The 18,787-nt window shown below is 38.2% G+C and overlaps 1 protein-coding gene across 1 annotated transcript in view; it reads left to right on the forward strand.

The window, feature by feature from the left end:
* LOC137071278 (globoside alpha-1,3-N-acetylgalactosaminyltransferase 1-like) overlaps positions 1-18,787 on the forward strand; it is a 50,762-nt gene that overhangs the window by 1,271 nt on the left and 30,704 nt on the right. The window lies entirely within an intron of this gene.

Genomic DNA, 18,787 nt, shown 5'->3' on the forward strand with positions numbered 1-18,787 from the left:
TTGACACCAATGTCATTTCCTTTCTAAAGACCCGTAAAAGGCACTAAAGACGTTGATAAAAGTTCATCTCACTCCAATTGCTCTACAATCATTTTATGAAGCGATGAGAATAGTTTTTGTATGCAAAAACAAAAAAAACAAAAAAAACGAAATAACGACTTATGGGCTGATGGGCCGAAACAAAGTTTCGAACATTATGAATCAACGTGTCGATTCATCATTCGGATCGCCAATGTCACATGATTTCAGCAGTTTGGCAGTTGACATGATTTTCAGAACACAGCAAGAGCATCCCTCTTTCCAGCTAACAATTTTAGGTTATAAGAACGTTTCCCTAACGTTCCCATTAAGTTCTAAAAACATTTTTGAATGTTGAAATGTCCAGTTTGTGGAACGTTGTATTAACATTCTCATTAGGTTATAAGAACGTTAGATAAAGTTCTTATAAGGGTGTGGAGTATATGATCAAATAAAATATTCCTGTTTTCTCCTTTAATGTACTTGCTTTTGTTTATTGACATCTTACTCTTTCTTAAAAAAAAAACTAAAACCACTTTTATAATTGACTTTTATATTTATATTACATTTATATTTAATACATAATTAGTTACTAGATTTTTCTTCTGATTGTAAAAAAATAAATATATACACGAAAAAGGCATTTAATTGTCATTAAGTTGTCTCTGGATATACAAATTATGTATCTGAAGTTTGAGAAAAAAGCTGTATGACTAATTTGTAATGACTAATACTTTTTTAATGTATTAACGTTTTTAAAACGTTCCACTAACAATGTAAGAATAACGTTTTATAGCTAACGTTTTTAGAACATTTCTCAATAGCAAATAACGTTGGCACAACGTTCTAATAACGTTACTGCAAGAACGTTTTTTGATAACTTTGAGAGAACTTTCAGAGAACGTTAGCCAACGTTCTGAGAACGTTCCCTGTTAGCTGGGTTGCACCTTCAGTTAATGTTGAAACAATACTGATATTTTAACCACAAATCAGTGATAATAATATTGATTCAACATAACAAAGTGATATTTTTTCAACATCATTTTTATTATATTTTTATTATATATTGTTTTAACATCACTCTTGCACCCTCAGATAATGTTGAAACAATGTTGGGATTTCAACCACAAATCAATGATAGTATCATTGATTTAACATTACAGAATATTTTTCCAATATCCCTTTTGCACCCTCAGTGACTGTTGAAACAATGTTGATATTTCAACCAAAAATCTATTGTAATATCATTGAATCAACATTATGAACTGATGTTAGTTCAATATCATGCATTTTCATCTGCATTAAATGTTGAATCAATTGTGAAATAAAAATAGTTATGGTAATGCTATTAAATCAACATTACAGTATGATTGATTCTACATCACCGATGTTGAATCAATATTGAAATTAACAATAACAATCAATGGTAATATTGTTGAATCAATGTTACACTACGATGTTGATTCTACATCACTGATGTTGAATCATCACTGATATGATCACAAATCTTTAGTAATATTGTTGAATCAATGTTACAATATGATGTTGATTCAAGATGACTTTTGTTACAATATTTTGATCACAATATTTCAACTACACTTCAATGGACCATTTTAAATCTGGAGAAAACCATTTAAAATATAAATGACACCTTCTCAGCAGTTGAGTCAATGTATTTTATTTAACAGTTGACCACAATCAGTATAAAAGATATAAAAGATCCTTCTTTAAAAAAGGGGGAGAGGGGAACAATAGGACAAAAGCATTACAACCTTTAAAAATAAAATTAATTTCAGAAGTCTGATGTCATTTTAACTACAGGTGGTCCAACAGTTCAGTTGTCGTGCATCAGACAGCTGCCTCTTTTCCTTAGGTTCTCTGAAATCTGAAAAAGAAAGCATGATATTTCTTAAAGGGGGGGTGAAACACTCAGTTTCAGTCAATCTCATGTCAATCTTGAGTACCTATAGAGTAGTATTGCATCCTTTATATCTCCGAAAAGTCTTTAGTTTTATTTTATTTATAAAAGAAATATAGGTTGTACCGAGTCTTTCAGCAAAAAAAACGAGCGCCTGGAGGTCGTATCGTGTGGGCGGAGCTAAAGAATGACGAGCACGCACAAAGTGGTGACGTCCTCAAGCGTGGAGAAACCCATGGCTATTGATCAGATTCAGGTAATACAGATATGATCCAGAATCATATTTGGAGGCTGAAATAAATTGAACAGAAGAAACAGCAACAGCAGGACGTCCGTCTCTGTGGTATGTAATTGTAACGGATTCACAGAGGCAGGATTCAAAAGCAAGTAATTCAGTTTATTTGACGGATAGTGTCACAGAAGTCAAAACTCAGAACAGTGAAGAAGTCCGGATAAGACAGAGCAGTGAGAGAGGCTCTGTTGGCGACACGGGCAGGCTGTGAGCAGCTGTGACTCGGGAGGTCGGTACAGGTAATCCGGGAAGGGATCCAGCGTTTCACGGAAGGGGGAAACGACAACCAACACGGAGACACAAGGGGAAACATCCAACAACGCTCTGACAAAGACAAGAGAGAAACAGAGAGACTAAATAGGGTGAAGGTGATGAGTTGCAGCTGGTGCAGGTGATCAGCCACAGGTGCGTGATGAGCCAATCCCAGGCTCCGCCCTCACCTACATTCAACACGCACCCAAGAGTGAGACAGGGAATCCATGAACCGTGACAGTAATGTATTTAGTGGCCTGTCAACATTTGTGTGTCTTTACTCGCAGTTTATGAGGACATGATTCAGTTTATGGACTATGCGACTAAACCTTAGCAGTAGCAAGCAAAACGGATTTGCACGTCAGACTAGTGTAACATTATAGAACAACCATGGAGTAACCGTTAGCGCATTTGAATGACAAAGCATGCGATCGTGTCGTTTACTGATGTTAACTCACGCGACGATAGCCAACAGCATAGACATTTGAAGCAGTTTTACTCACCGCCTGCTTCCAAAGCAGGAACCTATATCGCTGGGACCGCTCCGTCAAAAACACACTTCTTTGGTATGATTTGGTGAAGTCCTGTGACAGCAGTGACCGTGGAGATCCGCAATGTTGTGAAGCTTCCCGTCATTTCTGCGTTCAAATCGGTTCAAATGCAGCGCTGCCTTCCCGGAATGCTGTGCTGAAGGGTTGAAGTCGCTTGATGTCACCCATAGGAATAACGTGGAGCGCGGCGCGGACTATAACGACATAAGTGTTCACTTAACACAAAATATTCAAACTATGATTATAGTACTTTTAAAATCTGTATATATATTTTAGTTTTCTAAAACATATTAATGCTCAATATCAAAAGAAAGTGTGTGACAGTTTTCCCTTTTCCCACCTGTGCTGCGTTCCAGTTAGGTTTTTTTTACACCCTTCACTCGCATACTTCCCTTCGTCTCACTCGGATGTGTATCATTTCTTACGTTGCATGAGTGCCCACTACTGGCGGAAACTTTGCAATGGACTGAACTGAACTAAGCTCTTGATCACTTGGAATCCAATATGGAGTTGATTTATTATTTATTTTTTTTCCTTTATAAATTGTTAAATGCAGCATTCTATATGTATATGGATGTGTTTTAGTTGTTTTAAAAAAATTTTTTTAAATATCATAGAGTTGTTTGTGGTGGGGTAAATAAAACGTGATATGCGGTGACATCACAATCGCATTGCATTGTGGTATATGAAGTAGACTCGCTCACTCTGTCAAAATCGAGGGAGCAAGGGCCTGTCCATATAAACTTCCCTTGTCCACTTAATGAAGTGGAACGCACTTCAAAATGGCGGCGGGGATTCCCCCAAAGGGGAAGTGCTTAGGGAAGGTCGCAAGCGCGTGTCTTAAAGTGGAGTGGAATGCAGCACAAGTTTATCTCCAGCCCTAATTAAAGATGCACTATGCAACTTTCCGTCCACTGGAGGGCGCCTATTCTAAACAAAGGCATAGTTTGATGACGCCAAGAGTGAGCGCAGTATCTTGGGACATGTGGTCTTCACCTCACAGCCGGTGGAAAATAGGACTCGGGCAGAAATCATGTTCATGCAGTTATTAACTTTACTGTATTATGAAGCAGAGCAGGACCGAGTGTTGTGGAGCTGAGCATGGCCGCTGGAGCGATTGTTATACAAACACACGGCTCGCAAACACCGGGACTTTTATTATGACGGGACGGGAAACAGTCGCCAGGCGCCCGCACTTCCGCTTATTCCGGTCATGATTACAAGGTAATGCAGCTCTGTTTATTATATTAGATACATTTAAGTGTGTTTAAAATGTTGTTATGATGTTACTCTGTGCGTTCGCTCGGCGCTGCTGTGACATGTTCACACTGCTAAGAGAAAAGCGCTTCTACAGAATAAATCCGAGGATAGCGCAGATATGACGCGATTGACAGGCGACTCCCTCAAACGCTATGCTGACACGTCCCGGGTCATTGGTTAAAAAAGCAATTTTCTCACAATTTACAAATAGTTGGAAACATTTGGGATATTGTAAGTAGTCAACTGAACAAAATATTTACATATTTGCATTATCAGATGGTGTTTCTTATTTTTTTAATTGTCCATCTTCATCCTCCTTAGCTCTAACTAAAAGAGAAATGTTTTCTGATGGATGCACTGATGGATGAAGACATGGGCTGTGTGTGTGTGTGTGTGTGTGTGTGTGTGTGTGTGTGTGTGTGTGTGTGTGTGTGTGTGTGTGTGTGTGTGTGTGTGTGTGTGTGCGCGCACTGTGACATTCCTGCTCATGTACTTCAAGAAATCTGTTAAATGATGTTAAGAACTTTATTCAGGAATTCCCCAATAAACATTACTAAAGCAATATGCATTTTTTTAAAGAATGTAGACAAATATTTCTAGTTACAATCTGTAGCAATACAGATACAGATGCAAATGCAAATAACAAGCATGCAAAATAAAGGAATAGAGAAATAAAAAAGGAGATGGAGGATTGTTTTAAATTGCATAAGAGAAGTCATGTATGCCAGGTGGTTCAACACACTAGACTGAATAGGATGCACCTGTTTTTTCTCTAATGAAGAAGGAAGCATCAATTAAACTACTGAGAAGTACATTATGTTAAACCAAAATGCCCGTTTACCAATCAGCGGCCAATTTCAAACTTCAATAGATTTTTTTCAACCATTTTCATGCGAAACTCGACTTGTGAAACTCATGAAGGCCCATCCCTAAACCAAGCCCCCAGTGGATTAGAGCAAATCAGGTAAAGCGATTAAAATGCCGATTGTGGTTTGAAACCGCCCCACTGATTGGGAAACACCCACTAGTGTTCTGCAGAGATACACACCTGTATGATCTTGTGCTCATCGACTACAAATCACTATGAAGCTTGGAACATACTCTGCAAGAACAAAGAAACCTTGTTCGTTTTCTTGAGGTGGCAAGAACAGGAACAACGTTCGTTCTGGCCAGTGACGTCATTTTGTTTTTGCAACCCTGGGGGCGAGAACTTTTTTCTCTGTTCTTGCGGAGTATGTTGCAGCCTTTAATGTCAATGTCAGTTCAATGTCACTGTCTCCACCTATGTGTGCTGTTGACTTTCATCAAAGTTTCAATGCTGATCCAACATACTTTAAATAATGAAATGTCAATCTCAACTAAAATGATGGTTTGGATCAAAACTCAACATTGTATCAATGTTACCATGCTGTCTGGGTATGCACATTTATTTAAAATAAAACTGTTGTATCATTTGGCATACCCTTAGTTTTTGTGCATTTTGTCTACCTGTTACAACTTACCCCAGTATGTGTTACTTACAACCAACCCCAGTAGTGAGGTAGGTTGTTTGTATTTTTCATCATATCACAAAGTCTGTGATATAGTTGGAGAAATATTATATATTTAAAAAAAAGGGTAGTTTCAGGTTCTGAAGAAAAAAGTGATACAACCATAGGCCTACCTGGTCTCCCCTAATAACATGTTCTGTGAATGTGATGTAATTCTGAACAGCCCTCAGCGACACACCGTCAGATGTTATTGCCACACTCTCAGCCATTTTAGATAATCTATCACATTTGCTTTAGCTTCATTATACAGTGCTGATCTGGTATCCAGATCAGACTTAGAGCGATAATCAAACACAGATGGAGTAGACTGAGTCTATCAACGCCCCTAATGCTTGCACAGTCCTGTAGCTCTTTCTGGGTCCACATTTCATTCAAAAACATTAGATATTTTTGATTTATATGATGTTCAATGTTGATGATCACGTTATTTTGCATATGCATTTGTTTACATAAGATTGCTTTACTCCGTCTTCCTCATGTGTTTTGATCAGGAGATTCAGTATTCATTCTGAAGATGCGTAATAGCACCCTATAGCGTCTGACAGCAGTGTTGTAGTCGAGACCAGCTCATTCGAGTCCGAGTTCAAAAAGAGTCGAGTCCGAGTCAAGACCGAGTTCAGAAAGGGTCGAGTCCGAGACCAAGACCAGAGAGAGCCGGCGTGTTCATAGAAATATTTACATAGATGCCTCATTCGACCGCCCTACGCAGGCACTAATGAGTAATCTATGATGCCGTGATTTACACCTTCTTCGACGGAAGTAAAGTACTAGATAAGATTTGTCTGATATGAGGTAAAAAATAACAAATACTGTTGTGTTTCTCCCAGTAACCAATCATTTATTGTCTTAAGACATCATGATTATTAAGGCACGAACCACAGGGTTTAATATGGATTTGTAATGTATGTCTGTCTGTTAGAGAAGTGTGCTGGAGGAAGAGAGGGTGGGCGGGCGGGCAGGCGGCCTTCTGTTAGACATTTTTTGGGGAGTGGCTAATTTTATTTTTAATTAAAAAAGGATTTCTTTTGGATTTTTTAGTTTGGATTTCTCTGTGACACTTTTGTCCTACTTTGTAAACAGTAAATATATTAAAATAATAGTTGAGACACATAATGTAGCAGCAATGTGACTTTCTGGAAAATGCTATCAGGATTCCAGCGTAAAATAGAAGCGAGAGCATAAAAAGTCACTTGCAGATTTCTACAGTGAACAAACTACTAAGCAAATTACTACAGCTGTCAAAATGCTGAGATCTTTTACATATACAGAAATGACTAGTTCTTAAAGGGTTAGTTCACCCTAAAATTAAATTTCTTTCATTAATGACTCACCCCAATGTCGTTCCACACCCGTAAGACCTAAGTTCATCCTCGGAACACAGTTTAAGATATTTTAGATTTAGTCCGAGGGCTTTCTGTCCTTTGAATGTAAGTGTATGCCCACACATTCTCCGGGAAAAAATGGTGTTTGGGGGGTAAAATGTGTGTTATTTTGGCAAGGTTGCCTGCTAAAATTCGCACTCATGGGTCTATATATCACATAATAGCCGCTTCAACCCGCAGGTATAGAAAATAGCCCGTGGGAAAAAAACGTGGACTTGGCAACACAGTGCTGTTGAGCTCTGTTGACATTTGAACTAGCGTAATGCGTCGCTTCGTTGCTCTGATGGTTGTAGATCTATCCAATTGAGGTCTTTCCTGGTTCAGTTGAAACACGCCCCAATATCACAGCCCAATGGAGCAGTTTCAGACTCATATTCTGACTAGAATTGAGTATGACCACGTCAGGCTAGTTGTGTTATGGATCTGTGTATAAAACCAATTTCAAAATCTTCTTATATTAACAAGTAAGACATTGTTATTTTACAGTTGTTGTTTTTAAATTGCTTACACAAAATGTATGAAACTATGGCTTCATTTCTACAAAAAAAAAAAACATGCACATAACATGCAGGCGTTTTGTTTTCACACATGATCACTGGTGTATGTATTTGTTAAATGAGTATGGCATTTAAATGGAAGTGTTTCCCATGAAATAAAGATATTAGTTGTGAATGATGTATCTAATGTAGAGAACCACCTGGGTTTTCCACGTTTTTCCTTTCACATGTGCTTTGTAGACAGTCCCTACCTGGTCTAAGAGCTTGTCACTCCAAGAACATATGGGTGGCAATGCATTGAGGAGCGTTAAAACAGATATTTTGTGATGTGTGTTCAGTTCTACGTTCTAATATTTTTTTACAGTTATAACTATTCACAGCATTTTTCACAGCGTCAAACCAACTTAGTCTCATTAGTCTCCGTGGATAAGTGGATAATTTTTCACAGCTTTTCATATTTTAAAATACATGAAACTGTTAAAAATAGCCCAATTACAAATCATTATAAATTGCTTTACAAAAAGGGACCATCTGGTGTTGGATCAAATTACAGAATTGTTTTTTTGAATTACTGCATGTATACACAAAGGGCAGTTGAAACCACCAGATCCAGTACAACAGGTTTTGCTGATTACTGATGCTATTTAATGGTGCTTGACAAAGGCAGGGAACCACAATAGTTATTCTCCATACTTATTCTTCTTGCACACAATCCATCTGCTCGCTACTCCTCCTGCACTATTTGTCATAGACCCATGAAAGAGGTGTCAAATCAACCGGCTAATTAAGGAGTGGTGTACTATATCTTTTCTAAACAATTGGGTGTACAATATGCACCTGGCGGGCAGAAAAAAAAAAATCCAAAAAAGTTATTATTTATTGTTATTACATACTTATTAGTGGTACTTGCCAGAGGCAAGACATCACTAATGTTATTCGTTTTCATTATTTTTCCACACAAAACTTGAGTGGAAACTCCACCAGCATGACTGTGGGCTGCAGCATGACTCCTCCAGCGTTTGTCATAGACCCATAAATAAAGTGTCAAACCATGTGGGTTATTGAGGAATGGTGTGTTATATCTTTTCTAAGCCATTGGGTGTACTATGTTCACACGACAGGCGAAAAAGTTGTCTAAAATGTCCCATAGACTTTGCATTGAGACGAAATTTGACGAGTCATAGCTCCGAGTAAGGATTTTGTAGAAAGTCATGAGTTTCCACATTTGAAGAGGCTGACAGGCTCGGTCAGAACATACCTCACAATGGGGTGTAAGTTTTACATGGGGCAAAGAGCTGGCTTGTCAGCTACAGCTTGTTAATGTTAATATATGGTTGCTAGGGTGCTGTAACTGGTTGCTGTAACAGGGGTGGGAGAAGAGACAGAGATTTTGGAGCCTGTCTGGTCCTGTGGACCAATTCTGCCCCTATCTCTCATCGACCTGTTTGCTGCTGGTCTTGTCAGTGATGATGATGATGATGATGATGATGATGATGATGATGATGATGATGATGATGATGATGATGATAATGATAATGATGAGGGGGAAGAGGATGAGTTGGAGGTTGATGATGATTATTGATCCATTTAATAGTGATCAATTTAATAACTTTGCAATTGTTATAACACAGTAAATGAGTGTCATGTGACTATATATATATGTATATATCACTAACACACACACACACACACACACACACACACACACACACACACACACACACACAAAAAGCCTCACTGCAGAGTCAGACAAAGCATGATCAAAACTTCCGTGATAGTATTTTTCCTTTAACTCAAGAGAGTGAACAACGCACATCAAGAAAGGAATGTTATTTAACTATTTAAGATAGTTTGTCAGAAGGTCAGTGATACGTTTTGGTAGCCCGTCTGAAAAAATTAGCCCCAGGACGTTGGATAGACAGGATTTTTTAGGTTTCTTGGCTGAATGTTACCTGATTATGTATGCCGGATTGCTGAATTCACATGACACAGTGTCAAAAAACCCCTGAAGCCCTCTGATGCAGGGAAGACAGGGATAAGGGATAAAGACAGAGGTAAAGTGAGGTAATGAATGAACAGTTTATCTTTGCATAGTAGTAAATACTAATGTTTGCTAATTAACTGCATTTAATTTTATCTAAAACTTTATGCAAACACAAGAATCTTCTCCATAGGCCACAAACAGTGTGATTTTGTAACAAAAAAAAAGTTTTTTTTATGAACATTTAAGATTGCTTTTTTTAGTAGCCTAATGTTTGTACTCTATAGTTGTGCATTTTTAAGGGGATATGGCAGTTTTAAAATGTATTTGCAGAAATTAGTAATGATATTTATATACAGTTTATTTTTATTTTTAAATAGCAATATTTTATGTAAAATTCACATTAAAGATCTTTAATTGATGGTGAAAACATGAATAAACATAGTTTAGTTGAAAATTGCTGCCTTCTACTGGAAACAAACACTTGCTAGTTCTCAAGTAATAGTTTGTACATGAATGTCAGATGCAATTACTCTTGCTATTTGTGTTTAGTGTGTTATCACAAACCAGTGTAAATAACCACTCACAAAGGCGAAGGAGAACTTGGAACAGGACTTTATTATACAAATTTTACAGAGAACACTAACACACCAGTATACATAGACGGACAAAACTTAGGGGAAACTGAGAACTAAATACACAGGGCAAATGAGGATAACAAAGCATGACTAACCAAAATAGGGAGAAACAGAGTAACACAATCTAAACCAAGACAGACATACATGTGACATTAAATCCCGTCCGAGTAGGTGCGTCTTAGTGCCGTAATGGGAACATCTGAGGAGGGAGGGAGGGAGGGAGGGCAGGGCTCAGGAGGACGGCGTGGAAACAAACAGGAAAAACAGAAAGTCCAAAACAAAGAAAAACAGTCCAAGGAGGAGTGGAAAGTGGGAGGAGCCATGGGATTGCCTTGAACAGGGACGTGCAGATGGAGACCCAGGCCTCAGCCAGGAATAGAGGCAATACATGTGACATCACCGTCAGCTGGAGTGACTGCGATTACACCCTACTAAGTGGCAAAAAGACTGAGGCCCCGTCCACACGAAGCCAGTGCTTTCCTAATCCGATCTTTTTTTTCCCTCGTTTCAAAAAATATCTGCATCCACACGAGATTACAAAACGGACTAAAAACGATGTAGTTTGCATGCCAGGCCAGTGTGTGGCACTGTAATTCTGTCGCAGAAATACACTAAAAATGGAGAAGAAGAGTTGTGGCTAGAAGGGGTATAGCAGTGGTCGGAGGTGAGGCAAAATCTCAGAATAAAATAACAATAAATACATTTGCTACTTAACAGATGTGTTTTATTAATACCTACACCTACCTCAACCCAAAACATACCCTTACAATAATGCAGATACGTTAATTAAATGACGCGATATTGATGTGCGCATGCCCAGTGCCCATAGTTGTATCCCTTAACTCTTTCACCGTGTCGGACGTAGTGTGATGACATCACCGTTTCATAAAATATACGGATTCGCTGTACACACGAAAACGGATGATGATCATTTTCAGATTTACCCACTTTGGGACCCGGTTTCGAAAAATATCGGATTCAGGCTTCTAAAATGCTGGATCTGTGTGGACGAAACGCTGATACGCGGTACAAAATTTATACGTATACAGCTAAACGCGTCTCCGTGTGGACGGAGCCTGAGAGGCAACACTGGTTTACAGCGTGAATGCAGCAAAAACACAAAACCAGGCCACCTATGGACATTGCTGTTCCAAACTTGAAACGGCCTTGATAATAGCGTGCAATTTTCTCACTCAAACCAATGCCACCTACTGCTTCTTCTGCTTTTAGAGGGAAAAACTGCCCATAACTGCTTGCTTATAGGATCTGTATTAATAGCGAATTATTAGCGAAAAGAACCTAGCAAAAAATCCAGTATGAATCTGTATTTGAACTCGTCAAATGATTAAATCTCCAATGTGTTTTTGCTTCAGTTAGTAATGTAACCAATCACAGACATGTTTGTAGATTTCTACAACGCAGTTGCCCGGTATTAACTCCAGTCACGCAGCAGCTCTTCTTCCAGCCAGCCCCGGCTGAGGGGGGCATGTTCTGGCGGGAAAGTGGCGTTGATGCATACCCTCTATATGCCCCAAGGTGGTGTCACAGGAGGGAGGAGCCATGGAGCGATATACAACGTCACCTAGGGGACGACTGGAGGTGATGACGATGGAGGTGACGCCCACCACATAGACTGAGAGCCGATGGGGTGGAGAAAGACCGAAGACCTCGGTAGTCTCAACGACGACCACCTGAGGTGGAAATAGGGATCCAGAGGACAGAGGTGGAGCGGGAGTGATCGAGGGCGGGGGCGAAACCTGAGGGAAGGCAGAGCTTGCCAAAGCTGAAGAGGTGGAGGACTGGAAAGCAGCGAGCGGCCCTCAAGTCCGCAGCGGAGGCATGGTAATGTGTGACCCAGTTGGAGCTGACGCACCGAGGGAGCCCTGCGATGCCGAATGGCCGATGGTCCATGCTGGAGCCGAGGGAGAAAGGAGTTAAGGCGAAGGAGCCAGGGTGACCGGTCGAGTTGGAGCGGAGCACTCAGAGGCTGAAGGCGGAGCCACGGGTTTCAGACATCCAGAGATCGAGGACCCCCAGCTGATCCAAGGGGTAGCCGAGCCACTGAGAGGAGGCTGAGGTGAAGGTGAGGGACTGATGGGAGGAAGTGATGACTGGATTGTACAATTTATAATTTTTTTATAATGCACTCAAGAATACTTTGCCCATCAACCGTATAAATGCTCAACACCGCTGTATTCTGCGTCAAAGGGACACCCGCTCAGATATAAACAAGCCCAACTTGCGTTTGCACATGACTGAACCGGTGAAGGAGACGCGCTGCTGAAGTGCCGCTCAGTGACAGCAGAGGGCGCTGATGAACTGCAGAATGGAGCGGTTACCTCGGAAACCAGTAAACAAACAAAAAACGCCATTCGTTTTTGTAATCTCAATGTTGTTCATCACAGCACCAAATACTTAATACTTAAAGACTTAATAGGCTATTTATTTTCAAATTTAAACATTTTTATGTTTTAATCTGGACTACAACATACCCTAATAATTAGAACTGTTCTAATTATTTGTTATTGTTCAGTATAACTTTGAGAGACTTCATTAGTTAACATGTTAATTAATTATTACCAAACTGACAATGAAAAATACTTATAAAGAATTAATCATTCTATGTTAATTTCTTAGTTACTTTTTAATAACATTAAAATCAAAATATTTTTTTTTAATGGACCTAAGATAAAACTAACAATGATCAGTATTTCTTAACTAACATTGCCAAAAACATTATACTTTCTGTACCAAATGTAGCTATTGCTCAATCTTAGTTAATGCATAAACTAATGAGACCTTATTGTAATTTGTAAGCCTACCTGTTGTTCTTTATAGCCTAATTCTTTTGCAATTTAATCTGTTTGAAAATTGTACTTTTACAGCTCTGAAAAAATCAATAGACCACTTAACATTGATTTCTCAATGAGGGGTCTCTTAATTTTTTTTCCAGAGCTGTATATATTTTTAGTGCATTATTGTATTTAAATATTCAGTTATTTTTGTTCTTACAAAAATAGTTCTTAAGGCTGTTATGCTATGGCAACACTTTTTTTCGCAACTTATTTCAATATCGCGATAATATCGTATATCGTGATAAAACTTCATCAATTAATCGCAACATGAAAAATTGATATCGGCACATGCCTAATTTACACTAACAAAAAAATACTGTTTTTGCTCCATTGACTTCCATTATTTTTTTTATTGCAACACCATGACACCATATAATCATGCATTCTGATTGTTGGTGGTTTTCCCTGTTGGGAAATGGTAAAACCAGGTGGCACCATTAGATAGGCCTGTGCCTACTTTTTTTCTGTCTTAAAAAAATAAAAAATAAACTTAGTTTCTGCCTTTTATATGGAGTAGGTATAGAGTATTATTTTAGTGTATGTTTTCATCTCAAACATAACAAAAGAGTAGTGAATTTGAACAATACAATACTCCTAACCTAAGATTACAGAAGCTATGTTTAGCTGTAACAATATCCTGGGTAACATATCACCAGCGAATACTATTTTCCACAGTACCATCTGCACTACCGCTGCTAGATTATTTTGCCTACTTAAGTTGCACTCTGCTTTATGAAAAAGCTTTGTATGTCCCCTTTCTTCTTCGGTGGCATAGCTGAAACATGTACATGCTGAAGGGCAAAGGGAATATTCAAATGTTTTACCTATAAGGTATGCAGACAGCCCTGGTAACTTACCGTTGTTGTTGGCACACCCGCTTGCTTGTCTGCAAGTGTAAGCTTGTGACACTCTCCCATGAGTGTAGTGTGTCAGGTACACACGCACCCCAACCCCCACCTAATTAGAGCATGAGCTCATACATTTTGGAAACATTTTGTGTGATGAGTGTGTGATAAACTTTTTTAATTATTTAAAAAAAAAGATATTGTGGTTATAGAAATAACGCTGTTGTGGAAAGGACAATGAATTAACGTGAATGTAGAGAAACAGTAGATAAATATAAAAAGTAGTAATATATTATATATACTTATAAAAATATATTAAATTACCCAAATCTACTCTGGCAATCCATATCATTTGTAATTTGTAACAAGCAGCCATTACCAGGGCCAAGTGCAACAAAAGCAAACAAGGAAGCTATCAGAAGACCAACTGCAAAAATGAGTAAAGACATTTGGGGACAATATTTAGGCAAAAAATGTTGAACCCCCACATTAATACATTGAGTTGTATAAAATAAATGTCATGTTTTGTTTAAATATAGCACCACCAAGAGGCACAATCCTACCAATGTTTTTGTGTGTCCTCGGAGTGAGCCCATAGATGTGTTGATGAATTTTGGTGAAAATATCTCATTTTGTTTTGGAGTTATAGACATTTATATGAAAAAACATATAAAAATCTGGTATCGTTGGACTCGGCAAGGATTCAGGAGACAAAAAAAGTTAATCCCATCAAATATGTCATATGTCAACCACACTCAAAGTTACGAGCATTTGAAAAAAAAATCTCCACTTTTTCGAAACTTCTCAGACTACTTTAGGGCATCGTGGTGATGACCCATACAAAGCATTTTAGCACATAATTCAAAATGGCCAACAGCAAAATAATCTGCCAGTGGGGTATGTAAATATTTTAAAGCATTTTTTTTTTTTTTTTTTTCCCAAAACAAGACAATCATTTTTACTTGTCTGGTAGATGTTTCTGAATGTAAGAATTAAAAAAAATGTTTGACTAGAAACAAGACAAAAATACCTTAGTAAGAAAAGCATTTTTTCAGTGTATGTGTAAGAACTGTTTATCGTTATACCGGACAGCTGTTAAGAGAGCTAAATTCAAATCAAATAAAAAAACACTATCATACTCCTAAAATTTAGTTTTCTGTCATAAACTCTGTGTTAAAAATCCCACCCTTGGGCTATGCAAATACTTTTTGAGATACTTTATGACAAAGTGATGCCTCTGAGGTCTTAGATGCAAATTTACTGAGTGTAAAATATCAGTATCAGTGGTTTTAAATTGGTTCAAAGCTTTCTGTTAAGTAGGACATTTTACTTCCTCTTCAGGAAAGCTAATTTGTGGTGTACCTCATGGCTCTATTTTAGCAGAAAGATAACAGAACAGAAAGCTTTCTGTTAAGTAGGACATTTTACTTCCTCTTCAGGAAAGCTAATTTGTGGTGTACCTCGTGGCTCTATTTTAGCAGAAAGAGAACAGAACAGAAAGAATTGGTTAAAAGCTTTCTGTTAAGTAGGACATTTTACTTCCTCTTCAGGAAAGCTAATTTGTGGTGTACCTCATGGCTCTATTTTAGCACCCAATCTTTTTTCTCTATACTTAGGCCTACTTCCATTGGGCATTTTTGATAAACATGGTGTTTCCTTCCATTGTTACACAGATGACATGCAAATCTACCTGCCTGTAACCAGAAAAAATCAATAGTGCTCTTAACTCTCAGCGTGTTTGGAGGATGTCAAAACATTGCTTTCAAAAATGCTCTGTTCTTGAACTCTGTCTTTAGCACCTCTGATTACAGGACACAAAATCAATTTCACCTTGACCATTCAAATTATTTTTTATCTCCACATGTGAGGAATCTGGTTGTGGTAATTGACAACTGCCTGAAATTTGACAAACAAATTAGCTATGTTGTTGTCACAGGTGTGCACAGACAGGAAACAGCACAACACCCTTAACTGTGACCAGATAAAGACTTAGTAAAAAGGTAAGAACTTAAAGGTCCCATGGCATGAAATGTTAATTTTATGAGGTTTTGACTTGATGCAGCGATGCGCAGACTTGGAGGCTGAGGCAGGAGGCTGACTTGAAGCAGTGCATGCCGGTAAAATTTTTTGTCTCACTTGAGACAGCGCAGACGCTACATGACAGTGACTTATGGCATCAAAGTACTGCAAGAGCGATTCGAGAGCTTTTCTAATATTTTCTCAATTTTTATTGAAAATAAATGCCTTTCCAATGTGATATGGAATGGGAAAAAAGGAGTAGAGTGAGTGTGGCAAAAGACGGATTCGAACCTCGGATCGATTTGCGTCAAAACTTGATGACATGCGTCTTACCCCTACTCACTATAGCCGTGGTAAAGAACTCGTGATTTCCATAATTTTGTCTGGCACAATCAATCGTTTAGTAAACGACAGTATATTTGTGTTTAATGTAAATAATATGGTATCTAATGTTATTCCAGTAAAACAAATAACAGAGAGAGGACCCACTTTTTATTTGCTTCCGACGCCCATGTAGAGAGCATTTGTACTTTTCATAACTAGCATGCATATGATACGTTATCCACATTTATAACGTACTGGACTTTTGATATTTAAATTACATCCATGTAGGTTATTGTAGATTATTGTCAGTGAAGTTATGTTTGTAATAATAGTAATACGTAGAAAAATAGCAAGTGATAGCTTAGTGACAGCAATGAAACGTCCAATACGTCTAATATTAGTTGATAATATTGATAATACTAAGTACATTTATTTTGTTTGACAACTTATTGGCTGAGATAAGAAGACTAACCTCTATAATGGGCTTTCTTTTGATCTTCTTCCTTCCTCTTTTTCCGTCCCTGTGGGTTTAGACCGCTTCATTTTTGATGAACCCGCAAGGGATGAGCAGAGCACTTGCCTGACCTAACACCTGAACCAATAATCAATAATCACCATCAATTCAATCTAATAATCAGGTTTATAAGTAATTAAACGTGTGACTGAGGGGGCGCTCTATGATGATCATGTTTAATAAACATTATGTTGTATTTCGTTTGTTCCAATTCTATGCTTAATGGGAAGTAATGGGCGGCACTAGAGGGTGCTCGTGCCCCCAACACAACTGTCGCCCTAGGCAACCGCCTAGCCACAAACGCCGGCCTTGTGCCTAAGTTTTTTGCCAGGTGGCTTTTTTAATTATATTATAATATTACGTTGCTGTCTTGCTGGCAGCCAGTCACTGCATTGCTGATCATGGTATTGAGTATCGATCATCTGCCCTCTTCGGTGAGCACAAGAACATGCAGGAATCTCAGATAACTTAATCCTGATATTTTAATCCAATCCGCAATTTTTTTTTGAAGAACCTAATTAGCTAGAGATCAGTTATCAGGATTAAAAGATCTGGGATCTGTCAAATCAACTCAGATGTATTAAAAGTATCATATAATGCCACTTTTGTACAAGTTCATGTTTAGTATTTAATGATTCTTTAATGTCTAGATGAAAACTTTGTAATATACTTTAATTAAAAATTCTCATTAGTATTGTAAGAAAACACTCATTTTACCTGGTCAAAAACAGCTCTGTTTTCACCAAGCCATTTCAGTGCATATGGCTTTAAATGATAAATGACCCCACCCCTCTGTTCTGTGGGCCTGCACACTGAGCTGTTGCCCTTGACAACAGTAGAGGCGAAAGAATGGCGACGGGAGTCTCTGAGGACACATCTCTGCAACTTTAAAACTTCAATTTTAACCAGAGTTGGACCACCAAGGTCCAAGGTCACAAGGTGACAACACCAACAAAATTAGACAATTAAGGCTAAACAGGATGTTTCTGAATGGTTGGTTAATGTAATGTCACTTTGATTTATCTTTATATACTGGCAGTGTAAGGTTAGCGTAGTGAAATACGAATGCTATGTGTTTACTGGTGTAGTTCATTGACAGATTGTTAACCTAATGTCAATAAAAACTTTTTTTCTGTTAATATCGGATTGTCACTCATGCGTAACGTTATCTATGCATTGTAGTAACTGTTACAACACGATTTTTTTTTGCCAGTAACCAACACCGTTATAAACCATCTACATTATTAATCTTAGGGTAACGTTAGTGTTACCACGTCCCCGTTAACTTTAAAACCAGGATACACAATTTGTAATAACACAATAACCATAACGCATTGTTCATCATAAATGTGGGATTATGAATTATATTGAGAATGTCATACATAGAAAGCATGCTGTAATTAACCCACTTTTTTAAGCGAGGTATGAAGAATGGCCCCCAGGAAACGTGACGTTCAACCCAGAAACCGTAGCAAAACTCTGCACACATGTTTGAGCTTGAACGTGCCTAGGGCCTCACACACTTCAGCATCACAATCACTCATTTAGATGAGCACTGACACCCTGTGGTGAAATATGTTGACCAGCCATTGCTTTCTCAGATAGGCTTGTTTAGATTACTATATAAACTTCATGTTCCGTTGAGTTTAGAAAATTCTGTACATAGTAATCATCAGAACATCTCTTCACCTGTTTTTGAAAATGTCCAGATTTTTAAATCTGGGTGGGGTTTATTGAACTCGATGACTATTACAGTATTGAAAATATACATAACCGGAAATAAATGAGATGTACTATTTCAAAACGGAATTGCGTCTCTAAGCTTAAACCAATCAGCTGATATGGGCGGAGTTTGAATTTTGCCAAACAGCTAATGTCAGCTGATAGCGGA

Source organism: Pseudorasbora parva, chromosome 3 (genome assembly GCF_024679245.1).
Source record: "Pseudorasbora parva isolate DD20220531a chromosome 3, ASM2467924v1, whole genome shotgun sequence".
NCBI lineage: Eukaryota > Metazoa > Chordata > Actinopteri > Cypriniformes > Gobionidae > Pseudorasbora > Pseudorasbora parva.